This window comes from Bos grunniens, chromosome 23, assembly GCF_055505025.1.
Source record: "Bos grunniens cultivar Pamir isolate PY7600 chromosome 23, Bosgru_T2T1.0, whole genome shotgun sequence".
Lineage (NCBI taxonomy): Eukaryota > Metazoa > Chordata > Mammalia > Artiodactyla > Bovidae > Bos > Bos grunniens.
The window spans coordinates 37,795,038-37,821,300 of NC_141187.1; the positions used below are offsets into that span (position 1 = coordinate 37,795,038).

Sequence of the window (26,263 nt, forward strand, 5' to 3'; positions counted from 1 at the left end):
TGCACTCAACAGCTTTCTTTCACATAGAAGAGATATATCTCCTATTTTGGCAACATTATTTTAATAGTAGTCAGTAGTGTGCTTGTCTCTCTCCCTTCATTCATTCCTACAACCCCATATGTTAAAAAAAAAAAAAATGAAAGCATTCCAGCTTAACATTATTACAATTTCTACTTTGAACATAACATCACCCACTTTATCTTTCTGCTCTGAACCTTCAAACAAAACCAACAAATTCTAAGGGACCACCAGGATGCAAAATAAACACTCTCTGCCTGTGAATTTAGGAAGGGTTGCTCAGTTGCTTTTAAGTCCAGGTAAATCATTTACAAAAATAGAAAGGTGAACAGAGATAATTCTATTAACTAAATTCTTTGAGTTACTTAAAACCAAGGTGCATTATAAAACGAATACAACCTTAACAATTTGTCACTTTCAAAAGAACCAGTTTAAGCATGGCAGCCATAGCAGGTAAGGTTATACTTTAAGCAGGGAAAACTTTTAGGGCAGTAAATGTTGCAAAGCCATCTGTTGGGAAGGACTCTTACGTATGCGCTCTTAATTGACTACAGAAGCTTTCTAAGTGTTAATCTGACCAGGTTCAAACTGGACAGCACGTGGAAGGATGATAAACAGCTGACACCCTTTGTAAGCTACCCAACACAGCAAGCTAAGATCCTACCACTGGAGGAGCCGCCCACCTCTCATTCCTGCTTCAGGCCTGCCCATAAACAGATGTCTTAAATGAGGGGGTGGGTTGCCGGGACCCAGGAGGTGAGTCACCGTTCCTTCACCCTAATAGTATGCATGAGGTCTGGTGCAAAAAAATAAAAAATAAAACAAAACAACACAGCAGCAGAACAACATCTTAACAAAGCAAGAAGTATACTAAGCTAACTTATAGTGAACACATTTAACTGAAATTATTCACAATCACAAGAGATCTTAAAAAAACCACCAATACCAGCTGAAAATGGACGTGACCTCCAAATTCATGTTTAATTTCATATAAACCCTTGGAGTATGCTTGCCTAGTCGTCTTTTTAATACCATTTAGCTCATTGTGCAGCTTATGATTTATCTTTTATATACTGTTCTACTTGTTCATCTATAAATGACAAATGTAAGAATTAGTGAAAATTGGGCAAATATTGTATGCCTGGAGGGAGTAAGATCAAGAGAAACATTAAAAGCAATCATTTTTTGTATCTTTTTTTTAAAACACATTTTCTACACTTTCCAGCTGTTACTAGGGATGAAAAGTCAGAAATGTGGTATTTTCTTTCCAAATAGTAAAGTCATTTGGACACCTACTCAGAGTTGGGCAATAGATACAAAGATCTGGCAAATGTTGAAATTATTCTGAAGATACCATTAAGTATTAAATTTCATACCAAAGACATTTTATTCACTGTGCAGAATATCTCTAGTTAAACAAATTATTCAAAACTTGAGACTGAATATATTCAATAAAGCTGTCGAAGAACAAGGATCCGTTGTCTCCTTTCTTTGCCTCAAGGAACTTGGACAGACAGCCACCAGACAGTCTGCTGAACTCTCTGCGGACCTCGAGGGTGAATTTCTGTAGGACAATCTCGAGACTACAAAATGAACTGAAGCAAGTGGTTCTGTAACATAAGACTCTCTGTGTTAGGATTTTATACTAAATTAGTTTGAGTCGGTGGCTGCTTCTGACCAAGTCCACTCACCAAAGATAGAATCGGTTGAAATCTGTGGCACAATGGAATTAATACAATTAGAGCTCTTTAGAATATATGTCCTGACACAAGGTTAAAGTACGGCAGCCAATGCTATTTATACAGACTACAGCAAAGGACATAGTCCACAGCTGCTTAAGCGCAACGAGACCTATCTCCCCATGTCTGCAAAGCACACTATTCACACCAGAACTTCTTCTGGCAACAAGATCTGGCTACCTTTTATGGAGATAATCCAGTTTGAAATGTTTTAATCCAAATAAACAGATTATTAAAAGCAGATCATTGCTACATGATGTCAAGACTTACCATAGAGCTACAGTAATCAAGACAGTGGGATACCAGTGAAAGAATAGAAAACACATGAATGGAACAGAGTCTAGACGTAGACCCACAAAAATACCTACAAATGCTGGTCTTTGCAAAGGAACAAAAGGGACACAATGCAACAAGGACTGTATTTTCAACAAATGGTGCTGGAACTGGCATCCACATGGAAAAAAAAAAAAAAAAATTAACCCAGACACAGACCTTACACTCATCACAAAAATTAACTCAAAATGGATCATGGAAGACCTAAATGTCAAGCACAAAACCATATAACTCACCACAGAAGTTAACCACAGGAGAAAACGTAGATGACCTTGGGTATGAAAATGACTTTTTAGATATAACACAAAAGGCACAATCCATGAAAGAAAGAATTGATAACCTGCTGCTGCTGCCAAGTCACTTCAGTCATGTCCGACTCTGTGCGACCCCATAGACGGCAGCCCACCAGGCTCCCCCATCCCTGGGATTCTCCAGGCAAGAACACTGGAGTGGGTTGCCATTTCCTTCTCCAATGCCTGAAAGTGAAAAGTGAAAGCGAAGTCGCTCAGTCGTGTCCAACTCTTCACGACCCCATGGACTGCAGTCCACCAGGCTCCTCTGTCCATGGGATAATCCAGGCAAGAGTACTGGAGTGGGGTGCCAACTGATAAGCTGGATGTCATTAAAGTTAAAAACCTCTGTTCTATCAAAGAAAATGTCACAAGCATGAGGACAAGGCACAGACTGGGGGAAAATATTTATCTGATAAAGGTCTAGTATTTAAAATATACACAGACAACACTTAAAACTCAACAGTAAGAAAACAACACGAAGAAAAAATGGGCCAAAGATCTTAAAAGCTATTTCACCAAGGAAGACATGCAGACAAATAAGCACATGAAAAGATACTCATCGTATGTCATCAAGGAAAGGCAATTAAGACAATAAGATATCACTACACATCTATTAAGATGGCCAAAATCCAGAACGCTGACAACACCAAATGCTGGCCAGGATGTGAAACAACAGGAACTCTCATTCATTGCTGATTGGAATGCAGAATAGTAAAGTCGCTTTCAAAGACAGTTTGACAGTTTCTTGCAAAACTAAAGATTTTCTTACCATATGATCTGGCAATCATGATCCTTGGTATTTACCAAAGGAGTTGAATACTTATGTCCACATAAAAGCCTCCACACATATTTATGACAGCTTTATTCATAACTGCCAAAATGTGGAAGCAGTCAAGATGGCCTTCATTAGGTGACTGGATAAAGAAGCTATGGTATATTCAGACAACGGACTACTATCCAGTTCTAAGAGGAAATAAGCTGTCAGGCCATGAAAATACATAGAGGAAATTTAAATGTATATTATGAAATGAAAGAAGCCAACTGGAGAAGGCTACCCACTGTGAGATACCAACTCAATCACATCCTGGAAAAGGCATTGTTACAGAGACACTAAAAAGATTAGTGGTTGCTGGGAAGGAAAGGAATGAATAGGTAGAAGGCAGATGATTCCAGGGGCAGTGAGAATACTTTGTATACCATAATGATGGATACACATTATCATACATTTGTCCAAAGCAAAGATACAACACCAAGAAGAAACTGTCAACTATGGACTCTGGGCCATAACCATGCGTCAGCACAGGTTTATCAAATGTACTGCTCTTGTGGGGAATGTTGATGATGTATGTGAGGGCTGTGGGGAGGTATATGGGAAATCTCTTCATTTTGCTGTGAACCTTAAACTGCTCTAAAACCTGTCTTAAATTTCAAAATCATAAAAATAAAATCTTTTAAAAAATCATTAAGCCTGGTGTGCTGCAGTTCATGGACACAACTTAGCAACTGAACAACAACAAAGATGACCCTAGATCATCCCTGAACTTTCTATGATGACAGAAACCATCTACATATACACTTTCCGGCCTGGTAGTTCCCAGCTACTAAGCATTGAAATGTAGCTATTGTAATGGAGGAACCAAATTTTCAGTTTTATTTCATGTTAATTGATTTTATTTGAAATTTAGAGACCTGCATTTATATTTTATAGCTCAGCTGGTAAAGAATCTGCCTGCAATGCAGGAGACCCCAGTTCGATTCCTGGGTTGGGAAGATCAGCTAGAGAAGGCATAGGCTACCCACTCCAGTATTCTTGGGCTTCCCTTGTGGCTCAGCTGGTAAAGAATCCGCTTGCAATGCAGGAGACCTGGGTTCGATCCCTGAGTTGGGAGGATCCCCTGGAAAAGGGAAAGGCTACCCACTCCAGTATTCTGGCCTGGAGAATTTCACAGACTATAGTTCATGGGGTCACAGAGAGTCAGACACAACTGAGCGATTTTCACATCACTTAACTGGATAGTGGCCACCATGCTGGACGGCATGGCTCCAGAAAGCTCAACCAGTAAGAAAAAATTCCCTGCTTGAGTCGTGCTTCAAAAACCTAGAATACAAGAATAATATTTGCAACTACAATTAGGATTCAATTTTAACAGACCAAGAGCTTCCCAAGTAGCTCAGTGGTAAAGAATCCACCTGCCAATGCAGGAGACACAGAGACACAGGTTCAATCTCTGGGTCGGGAATATCCACTGGAGTAGGAAATGGCAACTTGCTCCAATATTCTTGCCTGGAAAATTCCATGGACAGAGGAGCCTGGCGGGCTACAGTCCAAAGAGTCGGACACAACTGAGCGGCTGAGCACTCACACATTAACAGATCAAACGTGGTGGACTCTCAACCTTAGGACCCAAGGTAAAAACTAGCAGGGAGCATCAATCTTTAAAAAAAAAGCATACTTGAAATTACTGTGTCATTTGATTTTTAGTGAGCCATAGATATTTTTCAGACATTATTAGCATCTGCAGAAAGGCAATGAGTTATTATAAAAATGGGAAACAGACTGCCCCATGAGTATTTTCGAAAGGAAAAGTACAACTGAAACAAACACTCACTCCTTTTTATTGGTATCACTCACCCCTAATTTTAAGAATGAGATGACAGAAAAGGCCTTGTCTGGCACTTTACGATTTGCATTATTGTACCTTGATAGACGTAACGGTGAGTTGATCTTGTCAGTTATAAACAGTGTTTTCACACTTCCTATAGAAGTGCACCTTCATTATTATTCAACATTTAATTAAGTCATAACACCAAAAAGATCTGGTAGTTTCAGCACATACGCTGTACACAGCTGACTACAGAAACAGAGCTGGAACTTGAGACTGTAAGTAATACTTCAGGTAGAATACCTGATGTTGACAGACGTGAGCACAGGGCACCAACTAGGACAGTGGAGCACGCACAGATAATCACGACGGATGGTCGCTCCAGCACTCTGTGTGACCACGAGGAAGTCACGCCTCCAACACCTCAGTTTTCTAATCTGAAAAATGGGGATAGTAATATTGACTTAATATTAAGTCCACCCTGGGTAGAATGCTCTGTGCAGACAGAAGAATTGTGTAAATTTTGTTAGTCATACTATAAGATTGTCTGGCCCCATCACTTCATGGGAAATAGATGGGGAAAGAGTGGAAACAGTCTCAGACTTTATTTTTTTGGGCTCCAAAATCACTGCAGATGGTGACTGCAGCCATGAAATTAAAAGACACTTACTCCTCGGAAGGAAAGTTATGACCAACCTAGAGAGCATATTCAAAAGCAGAGACATTACTTTGCCAACAAAGGTCCATCTAGTCAAGGCTATGGTTTTTCCTGTGGTCATGTATGGATGTGAGAGTTGGACTGTGAAGAAAGCTGAGCACCGAAGAATTGATGCTTTTGAACTGTGGTGTTGGAGAAGACTCTTGAGGGTCCCTTGGACTGCAAGGAGATCTAACCAGTCCATTCTAAAGGAGATCAGCCCTGGGTGTTCTTTGGAAAGAATGATGCTAAAGCTGAAACTCCAGTACTTTGGCCACCTCATGCGAAGAGTTGACTCAATGGAAAAGACTCTGATTCTGGGAGGGATTGGGGGCAGGAGGAGAAGGGGATGACAGAGGATGAGATGGCTGGATGGCATCACCGACTCGATGGACGTGAGTTTGAGTGAACTCTGGGAGTTGGTGATGGACAGGGAGGCCTGGCGTGCTGCGATTCATGGGGCCACAAAGAGTCGGACACAACTGAGCAACTGAACTGAACTGAAGATTGTGTTTGGTTATTTCAATTTACAAAAACTCTGGGACAGTTAGGACCCCAGTGCCAACTCACCCTTTGTCATGTCTGGACAGGTCTTTTAAAAATCCTGAACAACAGGAATTTAAACTTCTTTATCACAGAGGACTAGTAGTCCCTTTGATATATCCTGTTCCTTCCCTGCTGTTCAAGACACTGATGTTCTTAACACAGAGTGAAGGAAATAAATACTTCATTCCAATAGTCTTTCCAATTCCTATGAACATGCTACTTCTCTGTCCTCAGACCTTGTCAGACATTAGGTTTCCTTTTGGAGGAGAGATTAATGAGGCAAGAAGTGGAACGAACAGTCATAGATTCTGAAAAATTTTGAGCTCAAGAGACCTTAGAGGCCATCCAGTCTAATCCTCTAATTTTGTTTTTTGGAACTTAAACCCTGGTAGGCTAAATTGTTTGCTCTGATTTTCAAGGAAATTCTATTCCCAGTCTCTTCTACACCACTGCATCAAAAGTTGACATCAACATTTACTCAGAGCTGACTGGTTCTGTGGTCCTGGTATCCATTTATTGGGACTTTTCAGGTGATGACAGCAATAATTATAGCAATGACAATGTGCACATAAAAAATGAATACCAGTAACTGACTGTTAACAAAGTTATATAAGGTTTTTTCTTAGGACAGGACCATTTAAAGGAACACATGGAAGAGCACATACCTTCCTAAAAAGCCCCAAAATCTGCAAGTATAACCTGCTGGATATTACAGATAAGTTTAATCCCAACAAATTATTTAGAAATTACACTTAGGCCTCTCTCCTCCTTTATTCAATATAATCTAAAACCACATTGACTTGCTGTAAAACTAATGTTCCTTCCACTAAACAAACTCACTCCTAAGAGAGCCTAGAAGGGAAAAAAAAAAGTCGAGAACCAGTAGTGCCCTTACTTGTAAAAGTCACTACGTTAAAAAATGTGTAAAGGAGTCTTGAAACCAACGACTAAAATACATTTCAGATATTATCAATGGTATTATCTTATCTATTTGTCAATGCTTCCCATTACCTGATTCAATTGAACTGACTGCCGATTCATCTTCCAGTGGGGAGACAATAATTAAAAACAGTCTCACACAAAGCTCTAAGTGGGAGAGTGTGTGTGTGTTGGCCTGACCCACACTCTTCTCCTGTTTTCACTATTCCTTCTCTTTGGTAGCAGGTTCTAGAGTATTCTGATGCTATTAGAAATCTCACTTTCCTTTCTGGTATCTATCACCAAATTTTCAAATACGGACCACTCTGAACCACCCATCATTGACCAATGGAAAGGAGCACAAGCTTTGAAATCAGACTGACCTTTGAAACTACACTCCCAACTATCAGCCAAATGAATTTCAGTTTTTTCTTGTACAATACTATAAATGTTATGTCATAGGGTAATAGGAAAATGAAAGATACTACATGCAAAACATCCAGCACAGTATATGAAAACAGTGCCCAGAAAAATGGCATGTACCACTGCCATCTTCAGCAGTAAACAGTTACAGAAGTTACAGCTTTCTTTTTAATGGAAGAAAATCAAATCCCTTCCCTTAAGGAGCTTTCAGGGCAACCCAGGGCCCAATAACCTCACAGTGACATGAATGGCATTGTAAGCAGCAGAAGCTACCAGCCAAATGAGAGCACAGCAGAAAAGAGAAATTCAAGAGGAGTGAGGGGTGAGTCTTAAGTGGAATAATTGGAGATGCTTCCTGGAACAACCAAGACTTGAACTGTAACCTAAAGCCCAGCTCAAGATGAAAATGCACAAAGGAGGAGATGCAGCTCCCGCAGGCTGAGACGCAACCGTAGCAAAGCTAACTGCAGCGGAGATGTACCTCTGTAAGCAAGGGTAGAGCAAAACAGAGCATTCACACTTAGCTATCAGGAGTGGCAACGAGTGGAGTCCACTTTGGGCGAGCCTGGAACACCTGTCTAAGAAACACAAGTCATCCTGCGATAGGGGAGGAAGCACGGAACTTTTCTCACAGTGGAGCGACACATACCCAGTGTGCAGCAGGAAGAGGCAGGGAAACGTGAAGGTAGGGGGAAGCAGAGCGGCGACGGCGACCTGGGGACCAGAGTTTCCGCCTCCACAGTGGGCCAGGTCAGTGCACTGCTTTCTCCCCTGGCTTACTCCACTAGAACGGAAATGGGACAGCCTCACACAGTATACAGAGCACGTGCTTATTAGTCCACTGAATGGGAACAAAGATGACAGAGAGGGTGCAAGTCTTTTTACGGTGTCACAGAACCAGGAGGAGCAGGCTAGAGTAGGGTATAAACCAGGGGGAGGCCAAGCCTTTTAGCAAGGTTGAGCCTGTGGTCACTAAAGGAAGCATTAAGTGGTCTGCAGTAGGATTACAAGTAAGGATGAGGTTCCTGGTAATGGACAAGGCAGATGGAGGGCTGGGCAGGGTTGGGGGCAAGGGTGAAAGAAGTCTAATGCCAGGAATGGGAGGGCCATGAGAAACTGACCCAACCAAAAGAAAAACTTAATTTCATGGAGTTACTGAGGTCTTTATAATTACCACCCCAGGGTGATTCTCCTATGTATAATACATGGAAACCTTTCAAGGTTGGTGCTCACCACCTCGTGGGTCTACCTTCATCTCTAGAGGATTCTTCTCCATCCTTTTCCTGCAGCAGCTGCTTTACATCCTGAATGGCTTAGGGCTGCATGTTCTGACTCATAAACCTTAAAAAGACATCTAAGGCTCCCTACTCATTGTAGGCTGTAGCAACAAGGCAGACAGACACAGCTTTTGCTTTTATAGAGTTCACAGAGTAGTGAAGAAGTGGGGAAGAAGAACAGAGAGCAAAACATTCATTAAACAAATAAATGCAAGATAATGTCATTATTAAACAAATACATGATAATGTCAAGAGATAAAAGAGATTTTAAAAAGTATATCAAGGCAGTGATGCACTGGGGCTGGGTGAGACTGCTCTGGTTTGGAGTCATCATAGGAGAAATCTGAGCTGAGCAAGAAAGGTGCTCTAGGCACAAACATCAAGAAGGAGCTTGCTCTATGAATGGGAAAGAAAGAAATCCCTGTTGAAAGAACCTGAGGAGGACGGTGGTACAAAGTGAGCACCCACTCTATGCCAGGTGCTAAATTGGGCACTTGGCATTCATGATCTCCTTAATCTGCAAAACAATTCAAGCTGCAACCATTCACACTTGGTGGATGAACACATAGGCTCACAGAAGTTAAGTAAGCTGACCAGGAGGATAGATTATAAAAGGTCACATCTGACGCTCAGCGTCCAGGGACCAAGAGCTTACAAGGTAGTTTGGTTTAAAAGACAGGGAGAGAGGACGGGCCTGCAGGTGTGCGTGCGGAGACCTGCACTCAGGGTTGAGCCTACAAGGCTGGAAAAGAGAGGGCTGCTAACAGTTCAAGAAAGATGACACTCAAGGAAGCCTGGGTTTTAGCCCATAACAGTGAACTTGGTTTTAGATGGATGTGGGGCAGGGAGGCAGGGAACAGCTGGGCAAAGAAATTCTGACAGGTGAGTGGAAATATACTGAATTTCTGAAGAAACGCTGGGCCTGACGATGTGGCTCCAGCCATATGGGTTGGAAAACCACATCTCTATGGTTTTCTACGTGGGAAAGTAGTGTCCACATTGGCTGCAAGAGTAGACCAATATGTCACTAACCTTCAGGAAACATGGAGGAATTTTCCCTGTTACCCACCAACAGGATTCACCCCATAAACACACACACATACACAGAGAATTTAAGCTAATGGCCCTACTACACAAACTCACAGCAAAATGACTTGTTATATAGATTCAAATGTGCTGAATAAAAATGCTGCAAAATCATTTGGGCTTTGACTTTTTAATGGTATTCAATTGATGTCATTAGAACAGAAGAATTAGACTTGTAATTATTCCCTTGTGGGTTCTGCTGTCTTGGAAAAAAAAAAGGAAGAGCATTCATTTCTGTTCCCAAAGCAACTTATTTGGGGAGAAATTAGATGGGTTAAAGACAGCAAAAATCAAGTTTCCCCATGTACAGGGGGAAAAGAAATAAATGTGTGTCAAGAGTGAATACCGGCCCTCCCCTGAGCAGGGCACCATTTGAAAGGTGCAGCAGTGAGCCGGAGCCCTTCTCCCAGGCTTCAGCGTGCTCACCAAGCTCCTCACTCTAACACTTCATTAACATGCTAATGTGCGCCCATTATTTTGTGCAAGTTCCATCCTCTGCATCTTTTGAAGTCTCCTATCAACTGCAGCTGAATGCAAGGGACTTACTGCTGAAAAAGACCCCAAAACCAACTTACACCATTATTAATAAGAAACAATATGCTGTTCAAGAGGTGTTCCCCCCCAACTCCCAATTTAAGGCTTTAGCAGGTCAATCATTCTTTCTGTGAACATCAGTGAGAAAAGAAGCTGATTTCTTCTGAAGCATAAGCAAACTAGTATTAACTCTACCAGGTAAACACACACACACTAAATGCCAAGGTATTAGAGCTATGTGGTGATTGCAGGCATGGTTTCTTGGAAAAAGTAATGAACTAAGAGAAAATCTGATTTCAATTTGAGGTTCTCTCACAGCCTAACTCTGTAATCTTCAGTGAGTCATCTGACCTCACTGGGAACTCATTTTGTTATTTACAGTATGTTGAGTGTCTGAGATTACCTTTAAGATTTTTTTATCACACAGATAATCCACGATCAAAGGATATTGTTACTTAAACAACTGTTAAACCTTCAATTTCTATATTTCAACTATTTTAGAATCATTTTTATGGATTTGTTTTATTTGCCTTTATCTTCTATTGACTCCAACTGCTGAAAAGAATAGCTATATCTCTATAAAGAACAATTTGAAATGTAAGAAGGTTTGTAATTTATACTGTAATAAATTTCATACAAGATGATGAAATAGTCGGAGAAACTGGAAAGTTGCAAATAGAACTTAGTAAAAAGATGTTACTACTTCTGTTGTATTTTATAAATTCAAATACATTATAGAAATTTCCTGGTGGTCAAATGTTTAGGACTCTGTGTCTCACTGAAGACAGAGGGCCTAGGTTCAATCCCAGGTCAGGGAACTCAGATTCCACAAGCCACGTGTCATAACTCAAAAAAAAAAAATAATCAAATACATTTCTAATCAAAAATTTAGTTGAATTGTGAGAAATTTAAGATTCAAATGGAAAAATACAGTTCACAGACATCTAAGTCCATTCTGAAGAAAAGCGACAAGGAAGATTTACTCATATTGAAATATACAACCAAGCTACAGTAACAAAAGAGCATGAACTGTGGTTAAAAAACAAACCAGTGGAGCACAAAGGGGTACCCACTTGCCAAGGAAATGAGAACCATCATATGGAAATATAAAACTGAATTCCCTCCTACCACCCTATACACACAGTGGACTCTTCGGAGGGGTAAAGACCTAAATGTGAAAAAATCAACTATAGGTAGTATAGATTTTATGATGGGGGGACAGGGAATAACTTATATTACGAAGTCTTCACAGTAAAATCTGGATGTACTACATTAAAGATTTAGGGGTTTTTTGTTCACTAAAAACACATCATGGACAACGTTAACAGAGAAATAAGAAGCTAGGAGAATACTTGTCAAGTTTAACACCACCTAGAGACTATCTGGAAGACACAAAGAACTTATGCAAATCAACAGGAAAAACACAACTTCCAGTGGATAAATACGCACTCAATTTAAAGGGGAAATTTATGGAAGAGAAACATCCAAAAGACAACAAGTATATCTGCTGGTTTAGCAGTAAAGAACCTGCCTGCGAATGCACAAGACCCGGGTTTGATCCCTGGCTAGGGAAGGTCCCCTGAAGAAGGAAATGGCAACCCACTCCAGTATTCTTGCCTGGGAAATCTCATGGACAAAGGAGCATTGCAGGCTACAGTCCATGAGGTTGCCAAAGAGCTGGACATGACTTATCAACTAAACAGCACATCAAGAGATAGTCAAATTAATCTGTCAGATAAAAGCAACAAAAAGATGTCATTTTACACCCACTATACAGAAACGGGGGAAATGAGAAGACTTACTAACGGTAAGTATTGGAGGGAATACAGGTATATAAGCACTCTTACAGTTGGTGGCAGTGTGGACTAGTGAATCATTTTGGAGGTAATCCCAGAGTACTTTGAGAAATTACACTGTTTCACAGTATCTGAACTGTATACATATGCCCTGTGGCCCAGAGATTGTATCAATCTAGATCCCAGATAAAGGCCCCTTGGTAGTTTCCAGGAGGGGCTGTGCTTGAGGCTGTTCACAGCAGCTGTTAGTGGTGAGGTAAGATGAAGGACAGCATGGGTGTATGGATTTCACAGGCAGTCAGCACGCACAGGTTTGATCCCTGGTCCTACATGCTACACACCAAAAAGTTTTTTAAACTTTGTAATTAAAAAAATTTAAGACAACTGGGTACTCATTCCTGGTGGAGAATATAAGTCAACTGTGTTCTAGGCACATTGTAACATGATGTGAGATGCAACAGGTTCAGTTCAGTTGCTCAGTTGTGTCCAGCTCTTTGCGACCCCATGGAGTGCAACACACCAGGCTTCCCTATCACCAACTCCTGGAGCTTGCTCAAACTCACGTCCATTGAGTCGGTGATGCCATCTCATCCTCTGTCATCCCCTTCTCCTCCTCCCTTCTATCTTCCCCAGCATCAGGGTCTTTTCCAATGAGTCAGTTCTTCACATCAGGTGGCCAAAGTATTGGAGCTTCAGCTTCAACATCAGTCCTTCCAATGAATATTCAGGACTGATTTCCTTTAAGATGGACTGGTTTGATCTCCTTGCAGTCCAAGGGACTTTCAAGAGTCTTCTCCATTACCACAGCTCAAAAGCATCAATTCTTCGGTGCTTTCTTTATGGTCCAACTCTCACATCCATACACAGCTTTGACTAGAAGGACGTTTGTCAGCAAAGTAATATCTCTGCTTTGTAATATGCTGTCTAGGTTGGTCATAACCTTTCTTTCAAGGAGCAAGCATCTTTTAATTTCATAGCTTGCATTCTTCATTGCAGTGATTTTGGAGCCCAAAAAAATAAAGTCTGTCACTGTTTCCATTGTTTCCCCATCCATTTGCCATGAGGTGATGGGACCGGATGCCATGATCTTAGTTTTCTGAATGCTGATTTTTTTTTTTATTTTATTTTATTTTTAAACTTCACAATATTGTATTAGTTTTGCCAAATATCGAAATGAATCCGCCACAGGTATACCTGTGTTCCCTATCCTGAACCCTCCTCCCTTCTCCCTCCCCATACCCTCCCTCTGGGTCGTCCCAGTGCACCAGCCCCAAGCATCCAGCATCGTGCATCGAACCTGGAGTGGTGACTCGTTTCATACATGATATTATACATGTTTCAATGCCATTCTCCCAAATCTCCCCACCCTCTCCCTCTCACACAGAGTCCATAAGACTGATCTATACATCAGTGTCTCTTTTGCTGTCTCGTACACAGGGTTATTGTTACCATCTTTCTAAATTCCATATATATGCGTTAGTATACTGTATTGGTGTTTTTCTTTCTGGCTTACTTCACTCTGTATAATAGGCTCCAGTTTCATCCACCTCATTAGAACTGAGTCAAATGTATTCTTTTTAATGGCTGAGTAATACTCCATTGTGTATATGTACCATAGCTTTCTTATCCATTCATCTGCTGATGGGCATCTAGGTTGCTTCCATGTCCTGGCTATTATAAACAGTGCTGCGATGAACACTGGGGTACACGTGTCTCTTTCCCTTCTGGTTTCCTCAGTGTGTATGCCCAGCAGTGGGATTGCTGGATCATAAGGCAGTTCTATTTCCAGTTTTTTAAGGAATCTCCACACTGTTCTCCATAGTGACTGTACTAGTTTTGAATGCTGAGTTTTAAGTCAGCTTTTTCACTCACCTCTTTCACTTTCATCAAGAAGCTCTTTAGTTCCTCTTCACTTTCTGCCAAAACGGTGATGTCATCTACATATCTGAGGTTATTGGTATTTCTCTTGATTCCAGCTTGTGCTTTATCCAGCCCGACATTTCACATGATATATTCATCATATAAATTAAATAAGCAGGGTGACAATATACAGCCTTGATGTACTCCTTTCCCAATTTGGAACCAGTCTGTTGTTCCATGTCCAGTTCTAACTCTTGCTTTTTGAACTGCATACATATTTCTCAGCAGGCAGGTCAGGTGGTCTGGTATTCCCATCTCTTAAAGAATTTTCCACAGTTTGTTGTGATCCACACAGTCAAAGGCTTTGGTGTAGTCAAAAAAGCAAAAGTAGATGTTTTTCTGGAACTCTTAGCTTTTTCAATGATTCAATGGATGTTGGCAATTTGATCTCTGGTTTCTCTGCCTTTTCTAAATCCAGCTTGAACATCTGGAAGTTCTCAGTTCACATACTGTTGAAGCCTGGCTTGGAGAATTTGCAGCATTACTCTGCTACCATGTGAGATGAGTGCAACTGTGCAGTAGTGTGAACATTCTTTGGCATTGCCTTTCTTTGGGATTGGAATGAAAACTGACTTTTTCCAGTCCTATGGCCATTGCTGAGTGTTCCAAATTTTCTGGTATATTGAGTCCAGCACTTTAACAGTATCATCTTTTAGGACTTGAAATAGCTCACCTTAAATTCCATCACCTCCACTAGCTTTGTTAATAGTGATGCTTCCTAAGGCCCACTTGACTTCATTGACTCCAGGATGTCTAGCTCTAGGTGAGTGGTCACACCACCATGGTTATCTGGGTCATGAAGATCTTTTTTGTATAGTTCTGTGTACTCTCGCCCCCTCTTAATATCTTCTGCCTCTGTTAGGTCCATACCATTTCGGTTCTTTACTGTGCCCATCTATTGTGCCTCGACATCTCTAATTTTCTTGAAGATATCTGCAGTCTTTCCCATTCTACTGTTTTCCTCTGTTTCTTTCACTGTAATATACCAGTGATAATTGTAACGTTCCATGATGTTAGATGCAACAGGTTAGGTATACATATAGCAGTATTTATGGCCTTGAAAACAACACTGAGTGGAGAAAATTTTATAGGATATATAACATATTTACATAAATTAAAATGCAGGTACAATAAATTCAAAATATGAAACTATGAGCATTTTAAAAGAACATGTTCATTGACAAGTACATACACTTTGAAAACTGGGCTTTTTAAATGAACAGAATTGGAGTTACAGGATGATGTCCAAAAGCCCTGCAGACGTGCAGGACCCTATGGAAATGTTTGTTCATACGTGTGTGTGTGTGTGTGTGTGTGTGTATTAAACAAAAGTTTCACAAAAATAACATTCTTATTATACTTAATGTGCTCTGTTTATATTTTGTTTATTATTTATAATGCTGATCTCTATGAAATCGATTGCATAACTACATGGTTAAAACTTAATTTTAAAGCACAGATCTAGATAATAATAAGGGCATTATAGTGAGTCCCTGGAATAATAACAGTGCCATGCATTCATTTTCTATTTAAGTACAGAAAGCAGAACTGAGAAGAAGCCTCTCTTCTGCAGCCTTGTCTCAGAGACTCACATCCACAGGGAATGGCTGACAGCCTGGGCTGCTCCTTGTCACGTGATTCAGACCTAAACAGCACTTCCGGAGAGTGAACTTTTCACCCCTCCTTCAGCCCTGGCTTGTCTGCCTAAGAAAAAACTAAAGCAGGAAATGATATGCCACTTGCTAAAGCATCAAGGGATTATTTTAAAACATAAAGGAACACTTTCAAACATTCCTTAGATGCATTTCTATGTCTATATACTTATAAACAATAGTATGCAGACATAAGAAAATACAGTCGCTGTCCTGGGAATGGAAAGTTGGAAGATATGAAAAGGGCAGACGTGCTCAGGAGCAAAACAATAAAACAAAAACCTTGGAAACAGGAGTAGGGTTGCACAGACTTCAAGAGAGCAGGAAGCTAAGTCAGAGTAGGAGGGGAAGGCTGCAGGAGACCTGGAATGTCCATCTGCTCTTCCCAGTGTGCGGCTCAATAAAAATTAAAAGTAAACAAAAATTTCCACTCCAAATCAACAGAAAACTGCCTTTTGAGGGCAACTTTAAGTCCTTCTTCTATCGAAAGGTCTTATCAGAAAACATATTTATTGGGTCAGTACTGAAAATAGTCATGTTAAAGAATTTTAACAGGGTCAGATATATCTGGGCTAAATGAGTTTTTTTTTTTAAAAGAAAGTACAATACAGAGCAGGGCACAGAACCTTGTTTCTACCTTTGCAGCTGCACCCAAGCTCAGAGATAAGAACATGTGGACAGGTTCAGAAACAGAACACCAGCATCCTCTCCCCACACACAGAGCCAACAGCACTCTAACCCCCTTCTCCTCCCTCCATCACACAATGTTCCCTGTGGAGCGAGACCCAGGAGCTGGCTGTATGAACTCGGGTTTGAGGCTGGCATCTACCTAGGGCTACCATCAACTCTCAGAAAACATAACTAATTAAGAAGAGACATTAGGAAAACAAAACAAAACAAAAATCTGAAGATAACTAGATTCCATCTAACTGAAAGCACCCGCAGAGGAAACAGAATTTGCACAAAGGAGAGGTATGACTTCTGGACTATCAGGTAGAAAAAGGTAAATAGCCAGCTATGCAGATAAGACAGGAAGAAAGCTAACAGACTGCAGCAGGTACATTTAAGAGAGATGGACACAGAGGAGCCAGGAAGCAGTTCTGGTGTATTTACCAAATACTGGGCCTTCACTCACAGGTATTCACAAAGTGCAAAAGTACACATACGATGTTAAATATAATGACCAGCTACTTTCAGTTTTGATGAAAATATAGCAAGAGAACAGCAATACTGAAAGCTACCATTTACTGAAAAGGCTCTTTACAATATATAATTGCTAGTGCTTCCAACAATTCTGCAAGGTAAATAATATCCCCTTTCACAGATGAAGAGATATATCATCACAGATGATAAGCAAAGTCCTTTAACATAGATGTTAAAGGTTACACAGGAAGAACTAAGTTGCAGAACCAATTTAACCCAAAGCATTCTTATTTCAAAATGGTTTTACCATTGTAAACTGATTCTAAAAAGTAAACCCAAATGAAAATTAAGTGTTATGTGAAAAAGACTTTCCTCCACTCAAAAAGACTAACATGGGTTAAGCTCTGAAACTGTAAATTACCAATGACAATTTCCTGGTTTTGATTACTTTACTCTGCTTACTGAAGACACCATACCATTTGGGGAACCTGGGAAAAGGGTGCATGGACATTCTGTGATTTTTGGACCTTCTTGTGACCTAAAATTATTTTTAAAACTAACAGGAATGATTTTTTTTTAATCAGTTAACTTTTCCCCTTTAGATATACAGATGGTCCCTTATATCCACTGGTCCAAATGTGTGGATTCAACAACTACGTACCAAAAACATGCAGAAAAAATTCCAGTAAGTTCCAAAAGGCAAAACTTGAGTTTGCTTTGAGACTATTCATGTAAGATGTACACTGTGTCTACAACTATGACATTTACTGTTAAGTAATCTGGAGATGACTTTGTTACAGGGAAGGATGCTATTTGCAAATACAACACCATTTTATACAAGGGAGTTGAGCATCCCCATATTTTGCTATCTGTAGGAGTCATGGAACTAATCTCCTATGGATACCAAGGGAACGAGAAACAACTTTGTATATCATCAATATAGCTTTACTTATCTGAGATATATTTCATATATAAATATATATTTGAGATATATATATTGGAGATAAGTATTTCTTTTGAAGATTTTTTTCCAAAGCTAATTCTCAGTTGTCTGCAGTGACCATAAGGAATAAAATACTGGATCCCTTCTACTCCCATTCAGTAGTAACAAAGTTTCATTAAACACTCTTGACCACATGGCCCTGGACTACTTCATCTATACAAATGTAGGTGGCTCCCACAGAACTCCCAGATTCCTCACGCCTGTTTAACATGTTTCCATACAGAACTCAGGGAAAGGGCTACCATTCATAACTAAATTGAACATCATCAGAATAAAATGCCTAGCTGACATTAAAAAGAGTATGGGACAAGAAATTTGCTTTTTGTCCCTAAGAATTACTAAGCCCCCTTTTTCCAGTAAATGGGACAATTTTCAAACAGCTCCCCTTTATTGAGCAACATCTATGTCATTAAAAGTATTCACTATCATGACAAAGCTCTAAAGCAGAAATTAACATGCCCACGTCACATATGTGGAAAGCGTGCCAGATTAACACGAAGTTGTGAATCTATTCAGTAATAAAGGGAGGATTCAAACTCAGGTCTATATGACTCTGAAGACGATATACCTTCCATAACTCTGCCCTCCACACTTTCAAGGCTATGCTTTAAAAAAACATCCATTCTATTACTCATTAACCAAACCTCAATGGCAAAATATCCATTCTGAGCACATTCACACGTTAAAAAAAAAAAAAAAAACTCAATATTCATGCCTTGCTTCTATTTGAAGCTAAAGTTTGTTACTAAAGCTGAAGAAAATCTTAGAAGTATGAAAGAAATGCAAGCGGTATTCCAAGTAACAATATGTGTGTGCTCAAGTGGGAAACATGAGAAGAGGATCTGCCAGATTCGTTTTGGCCTCATCTGATACTATCTCACTGATCTGGGTCCAACTTAGATTTGTTTCTCTCTGCCTTTCCCTCCCCCACTTCCTCTTCGTTCCAGAAGCATAGGAAAACCATAGCAAAGAAGCTGGCTAGAATTTCCAAGAACACACTGAAAGCGCTATCATAGAAAGAAATGGCCATCCAGTCCAAGCATAACCTTATTTCAATGAAGAAAAATCGAAAAACAGGACAGCAGATCTTTATGGGATGAAAAATAATACCTGGAAACAAAATTATCTAAACACTGATTATGAAGACAAATAGATTTGGGGAGAGGAAAGCTCCAAAGAACTAATTAAATATGCTTTTTCCTCTGTGTTTATGCACAGGACATTGTAATTTACTCTGAGTCAACCTCAAGTTGCATGTACTTTTTAATTCAATTTTTTTAAGTCTTTAATTATGTTTAATTCCACTTGCAGCTTTTGTTCCCCGGCACTGATCCCCATCTGTAATGAATCTCAGATTTCTGATATTTGTAACTGAACTCATGAGAATTCAGCATTAGTTCTGATGGTCTAGAAGTTTCATGGCACTGCCCTTGATGTCTATCTACATTGTGAAACTGGTAGTATTTTTTTTTTTTTTAAAGAAGCAATCAGTTCTCGATTGGTTATGCCCTTCAAAAGGATCAGGATAAAAATGGCTAGTTGATTCATATTTTTAAAGTCATCTCAGTGTTTTCTCCCTATGGTGATACTTTATGGTGTCTCTAATTCTTTCCCTCCTACTTCTTGATTAATTTAGGTACTGTACTATATTAGTACAACCGTAAAAAATAAATAACTTTTTAGTAAACCAAACATACAGGCTTAAGACTCCTGTCTTAGCTCCCAGACAACTAAGTACTATCTAACAATTAAAAGCAATGAAGATTTTCATTCTTATACTCAGGTGCCCAGGTAACAATGCTATGAAGTCTAATCTGCAAGTTCCCTAACCCTCCCCTCCAAAAATAAGGTAAGACTACATAACTGAGTCAGACACTGCTAATCTTGGGAAGTACCACAGGAAATAATATTTTAGTAACTTCCCTAACACGTTAACAGTCAAAAGGAGGAGATAAAGTTAACAGACAATTATAATTCAGTGTGATGAGGGATGTTACAAGGAGAAACACAGGGTGCTACACAAATATATAAGAAGGAATTTTAACACAATCTAAAGAGATGGGTTACGGGTGTTCAAAAGAGTCCCAGAGAAAATGATGTCCACAAAGACTAGGAGACAAGGATCTATGTATGCTACATCCCCTATATGGCTGTAACAGGCTATAAACTGGCAGTAACAGGTGTGGGGGGAGATGTAGAAAAACTGGAACCCTCATGCATTATACATCACCGGCAGGAACATAGAGTTGTATAGCCGCTTTGAGAAACAGTTAACAATTTCTCAAAATGTTAAAGAATTACCCTATGACCCAGTAATTTTCACTCCTAGATATATACCCAAGAGAATAGAAAACATATGTCCACAGGAAAACTCGTATATGAATGTTCGCAGCAATATTATTCAAAATAGCTCCAAAGTGAATACAACCCAAATGTCCATCAATTGATGAATGGATCAATAAAATGTGGTACAGTCCAAGATGAACTATTATACAGTCAAAAAGAGAACAAAGTATTGATAAATGCTGGAAAATGCATGAATGTAGATGAATCTTCAAAATATGAAGTGAAAGAAGCCAGACATAAAAGGTCACAAATTGTATGATTCCATTTATATGAACTGTCCAGAATAAGGAGATTCCTAGAGACAAAGCAGATTAGTGGTTTCCAGGGGGCATAGGGAATGGAGTGACTACTCATGAGTATGAAGTTCCTTTCAATGGTGATAAGAATATTCTGGAATTAGATCATGATCACAATCTTAGAACTTGGTGACTATACTAAAAACTGCTGAATTGACTGAACTATACACTTTGAAGTGGAAAACACTAAGGAAAATATGAGGGCTTCCCGGGTGGCTCAGACAGTAAAGAATCTGCCTGCAGTGCAGCAGACCCAGGTTCAATCCCTGGGTCGGGAGGATCCCCTGGAGGAGAGCATGGCAATCCACTCCAGTATTCTTGCCTAGAGAATTCCATGGACAGAGGAGCCTGGTGGGCTATTATCCATGACGCTGCAAAGAGTCAGACATGACTGAGTATGACTAACACTCACTTTTTTCAAGGCATATGAAATGAATCTCAATATGCTGGATGAAGCACAAGCTGGAATCAAGACTGCTGGGAAAAATCAAAAACCTCAGATATGCAGATGACACCACCCTTATGGCAGAAAGTGAAGAGGAACTCAAAAGCCTCTTAAAGAAAGTGAAAGAGGAGAGTGAAAAAATTGGCTTAAAGCTCAACATTCAGAAAACTAAGATCATGGCATCCGGTCCCATCACTTCATGGCAAATAGATGGGGAGACAATGGCTGACTTTTATGTTTTGGGGCTCCAAAATCACTGCAGATGGTGACTGAAGCCATTAAAAGATGAAATTAAATTTTAAAGACACTTGATCCTTAGAAGGAAAGTTATGACCAATCTAGATAGCATATTAAAAAGCAGAGACATTACTTTGCCAACAAAGGTCTGTCTAGTCGAAGCTATGGTTTTTCCAGTAGTCATGTATGGATGTGCGAGTTGGACTGTAAAGAAAGCTGAGTGCCGAAGAATTGATGCTTTTGAACTGTGGTGTTGGAGAAGACTCTTGAGAGTCCCTTGGACTGCAAGGAGATCCAACCAGTCCATCCTAAAGGAGATCAGTCCTGGGTATTCACTGGAAGGACTGATGTTGAAGCTGAAACTCCAATATTCTGGCCACCTGGTAGGCTACGATCCAAGGGGTCACAAAGAGTTGGACACGACTGAGCAACTTCACTTTCAGCAAGTTGGTAAGGTAGGAAGTTTGAAGTGAATGGAGTAAGATATGAACAACCTCTATCCAAAAAAAAAAAAAAGGAAAGAGTGGTGACCAGAAAACAAACCAGTTACTACGTTTCCCACACTTGCTTTACAAAAAAATAAAATCAGCTTCCATCATAAAGCAAACTACTTAAGACACAAAATGTTTCCAATTTCTACACACTAAACAAATACATACTAGTGAAATATTTTTTTAACACTTCCTCTATTGCAGGTTCTTTTCACATAAGACTTCATTTGTTTCTTATCCCAACACTGTTTACAGATTGTGAAGATGAGCAGCTAGTAAAAAGCAGAGCCAAGATTGGAATGCATGGATTCCAGCTCTAGGTTCTAAGTTTCTAATCACCACCTAGACTGCCTGGACATCCATTCCCTTTACTCCATGGAAGACTTCTAAAGCCTGGGTAGTATGAGAAATTCCAGGTAGTTCATTCCCATTCAGTTGCTAGTGTTTCTCAAAAGAGACAAATGGGACCCAACATTCAAAATACTATAGTCAGAAAGATATAGAGGAGAGACCAAACCAAAGGGAGGGGACCTGCTTACAAAAGCATGTAAACCATGTGTTGAGATGTTTCGCAGGCTCTCCTATGCCTGAGTTCACCCTACCCGTTGCCCCCAAATGTGCTTATCGAGTCCTAGCTCCATTCATTGTGACTGTATTTCCTTCTTCCGAGTAGTCATTCATTACCCATCCCTCCAGGCACTGGTCAAAATCTCTCTCCTCTCAGTCAGTTGGTCTCTTCTTTCATTTTACAGTTTGTTAATGCTGGTCTATCCACGATCATTTAGCGCTTATTCAGGTAACAGGCAGTTCGATTTCTTCCTTCAAACCCTTTTAGGAAAGGAGCAGACTATAAATAAATAAAAGCATGTAAGGCTTAATGCTCTGTAAGAACCGCGTGGGCTGCATCGTGAGCCTGACCAGCAGGACTTCGGGGACAGCGAGTCCTCGACAGTCAGGTGCAGGTGACCGGCTCCCCAGGCCCCCGAGTCCCTCAAAAGCACCCTCCTTCCAGGAAGATCCCAAGTTTGCTAGCTTCTCTGGTGCACAAATTCATTTGCATTTGCAAATATGCAAACTTGCTGAGCTTCAATATGTGAACTTGAAATAAGACCCGCAGTCACAATATTTTTGCCAAAGTCAACATTTTTCTTTGCATCTTGATTCTCTGATCTTCGGTCTGGCTTTCTTTATGTTTGGTTTTGATCCTGTCTTCATTTCCACTGTCCTTCCTGAACACTTTAAAATGTGTGCCTTCCCTCTTACAAAACAGTAAAGAAAGTTTAAGGCGTGGCTTTGGGGAGAAGAGAAGCATCACTAAAAAAAAAAAAAAAAAAATCAGCGCGCAGTGTTAACCACGCAAAAACCGACGGCACTTGTTGTTTCATCAGTGTAGAAGGGATTAAATGTCCAACTGCCAAATGGAAATTCCTTTAACCAGCCTCTCCAGTCTGTACATAAATTATAGATATTGTGATAGTTGCAATGGTAGCAGTAGTAATAACAAAACACATAGCATTTATCCTACACCAAGGATCCTTCTAACCATCTGACTGGTTATTAGTCACATGGTTCGCACAGTAACTCCATTACATAGGTACTATCATTACCTACTTGACTGCTGAGATGGAACACAGACAGGTTAGGTCGCCGGCTTAATGTCACACATCTGGTCGGTGGGGAAGGCACTCTGACTCCAGAACACCTACCCACGACCCCATTAACGTGAAATGTCTCACCACCATTACGATAGCCACGGTTTTGAGCCTGGGACCCTCTACACTTCTCGTTTTGTCCTCAGTCAAGCCATACCATTCGGCGCACAGACCACATCATGGGCCCAGCATCTCCTGAGTTTGTGAAACTATATTCTTTGCTATACAACATTCATAAAAATACAGACATGAAAGCCCGATTTAATTACACCCTGCAAGATGTGTATACACGTAAAATAAAAAAAGAACAGAATTCAGAAACTATTTTGTAAACATCATACAATAAAGTAAAAACTAAGAACTAAGCATTCATATACTAGTAATTTCCATTTCCAAAACAACATGAACCTGCAGACAAGTGGTGCAAATGGTTCAAGAAGTCCCAATACACCCTTCCCTCGTAAAAGTTTCTTCATACAAGTGAGCCCAACTGCCCCAGTAATGTTCTTCCTACACACAGAATCTACCCCAGGACCTCACTGTGTACTTAAGTCTTTCTCTCCAGTCTTTAATTTGGAGCGGTATCCAGCTCTTCGTTAAAGTTCATTTCCCTTACATTGAAGATTGCAAGCTAATTATTTTTGTACAATGCCCCTCAAATGAGATTAGCAAGGTTCTCTCATGAGAAGATTCAAAGGTTACATTTTTGGGGAAAGATGCTGTGTTCTCACCACATCTCATCAAGTAACACATAATGTCAGTTTGTCCATCAGTGGTGACGGCAACTTTGATCACATGATTCAGATCAAATCTTCCAAGTTTCTCTAGCGGAATTACTGGGCTGTCCGTCACAGTGAATAAGGATTTGTGGACAGTTTGAGGTAATACAACTATCTTGATCCTCATTCAACTTCACTCACTGGTTTTAGCGTTCATTGATGTTTCTTAGCTATATCCTTATTAGAAAGATGCCAAATCACCATGTTTCTAATCTCAGCTTTTTATTCAACAGATAACATTCTATTTTTAAGGAGAACTCTCTCTTCTCATTTATTCATGCATTTACTGACATCAACATGGCCCCATACGTTCTTGGTTTGTTTAGTCAGATGTAATCTGTAATACTATTTTCATGTCCAAATTGTCTCAGGTTTGATTAGTGGGAATGCCTTCAAGCAGGCTGCTGTGTTCTTCTGCCACCTTTCCAATATTCTCTGAGAACATCTGTCTTTCCTGGCACGAGAAGATATTCAAAACTCATTTTGGGTCTTCCCTGTCCTAGCCCTAGAACAAGATTTTTTTTTCCAAAGTCCTGTGGTTTCTTTGAGCAAAGACTGATATTTAGAAACTAGGATCTGAACAATAAATGTGTTCATCTTCACAGGGCTATCACTGCATCCTGGCCCTCTTAGTGAGCTGAGTTAGGAAAATGGGTATGTTGTATACTTATGCACATACATGTACATATATATATACATATATGTGTATATATATGTACACATACTTTAATATTAACTTTTGTTTCTATATTTAAAATTAAATGTCATACACATAACACTTCTACATATTGAAATTCATGCCTTCACTCATAATCCATAGCACAGAGCTCCTTCTAGCTTTTCCCTTTTTTCAATTTGTAGCTTCCTTCTCTGACAGTAAGAAGTCTGGTTCCCATTACCTTCAATATATTTGCTTATTGGCCTTGCTGGGCCTCCTTGCTCAGGCCTGCCTAATGGCTTTTTAACTAAGTTAAATGAGGAAGGAAGGAAGGAGGCCTGCAAGCAAGCAAGGCTGGCAATACCAAGTCTTCGAGATTTGGTCCTCTCCTTATAATAAAAACACAACCTAGGCCCTAAAATGAAATATCTCAACCCTGTACCCCATTCCCTAGTGACAAGGGATAACAAAGTTTAAAGCTGTTTTCCAATGGCTTGTCATCTGTCTTTCAATGCGCGTAAGACACATAATTGTTCATACGCTTACAATAAAAATAATTAGCTATTGAGTAGTGAAGGTTTCGAGAATCTGCTGTCAACTTTTTCCAAAGAGATCAAAGAAATTCTAGTAAATCCTCAGTGAACAGCCAATCCACTTGTAATGAAATGGGGAGAGTGGGACCCAGAAAGGTCACAGGCCTGGCCTGGAGTCACAAAGCTAATTAATAGCAAAGTACCAGCCGACCCTTAGGTCCCTGACTGTCCCAATCTGTGTGCCGTGCTACCTTTGAAAATGTTCTCATACAATTTTAAAACATACCCACTGAAAAACACATAGTGCTGCAAGCCCTCATGAGCAAAATTTATATCCACGAATGCAGCAGGCCTCCTTTAAATAACTAGAAAAGAACAGTCTCTTCCATGGGAACATTAATAAAACAGTTACTCAAATGCTGAACTATAAACGTAGCTCACATAACCAACAAGCGTCCTTTAACTTTAGCAGTCTGCAATTCCTCCAAGACGTCAAAATTAGTATCAGCCAGCAAAGAACAACAAAGAAGAAACACAATGGAGATGGTAAGACCACCTCTCTCCTAAGCACGCTGGAAGGATTAAGATAATGCTCAGGAAAGTATTATGTAAATTGAGCTGTGCCCTACAGTTCTAAATGGCTCTTTTTCCCTTGATGTAAATAAGGAGTTTCTGTGCAAAAGGCTGATTAAACCAACTTTGTGCCATGTGGTATCAGCTCTGGCACCAAGCTCACACCAAGGACTGCACCAAGCAGGTCATCCCAACTTGTGCCAGCCTAGTCTCCCTGTTCCCCAATGGTAAAACGGAAGTGACAACATCCAGTGCCTGGAGCTGGTATGCAA

General features: G+C 40.1%; 1 protein-coding gene across 29 annotated transcripts in view; it reads right to left on the minus strand.

Annotated features, from left to right (window-relative positions):
- Nucleotides 1–26,263, minus strand: part of LOC147347652 (uncharacterized) — a 521,220-nt gene that overhangs the window by 253,066 nt on the left and 241,891 nt on the right. For 14 of the 29 annotated variants that reach the window (XR_015152401.1, XR_015152384.1, XR_015152399.1 and 11 more), the window contains one exon: nucleotides 5,290–5,423. The exons of the other annotated variants lie outside the window; for them this stretch is intronic. The gene's annotated coding sequence lies outside the window, so the exon portion shown is untranslated. The remainder of the gene's footprint in view (nucleotides 1–5,289; nucleotides 5,424–26,263) is intronic. 29 annotated transcript variants of the gene reach the window in all.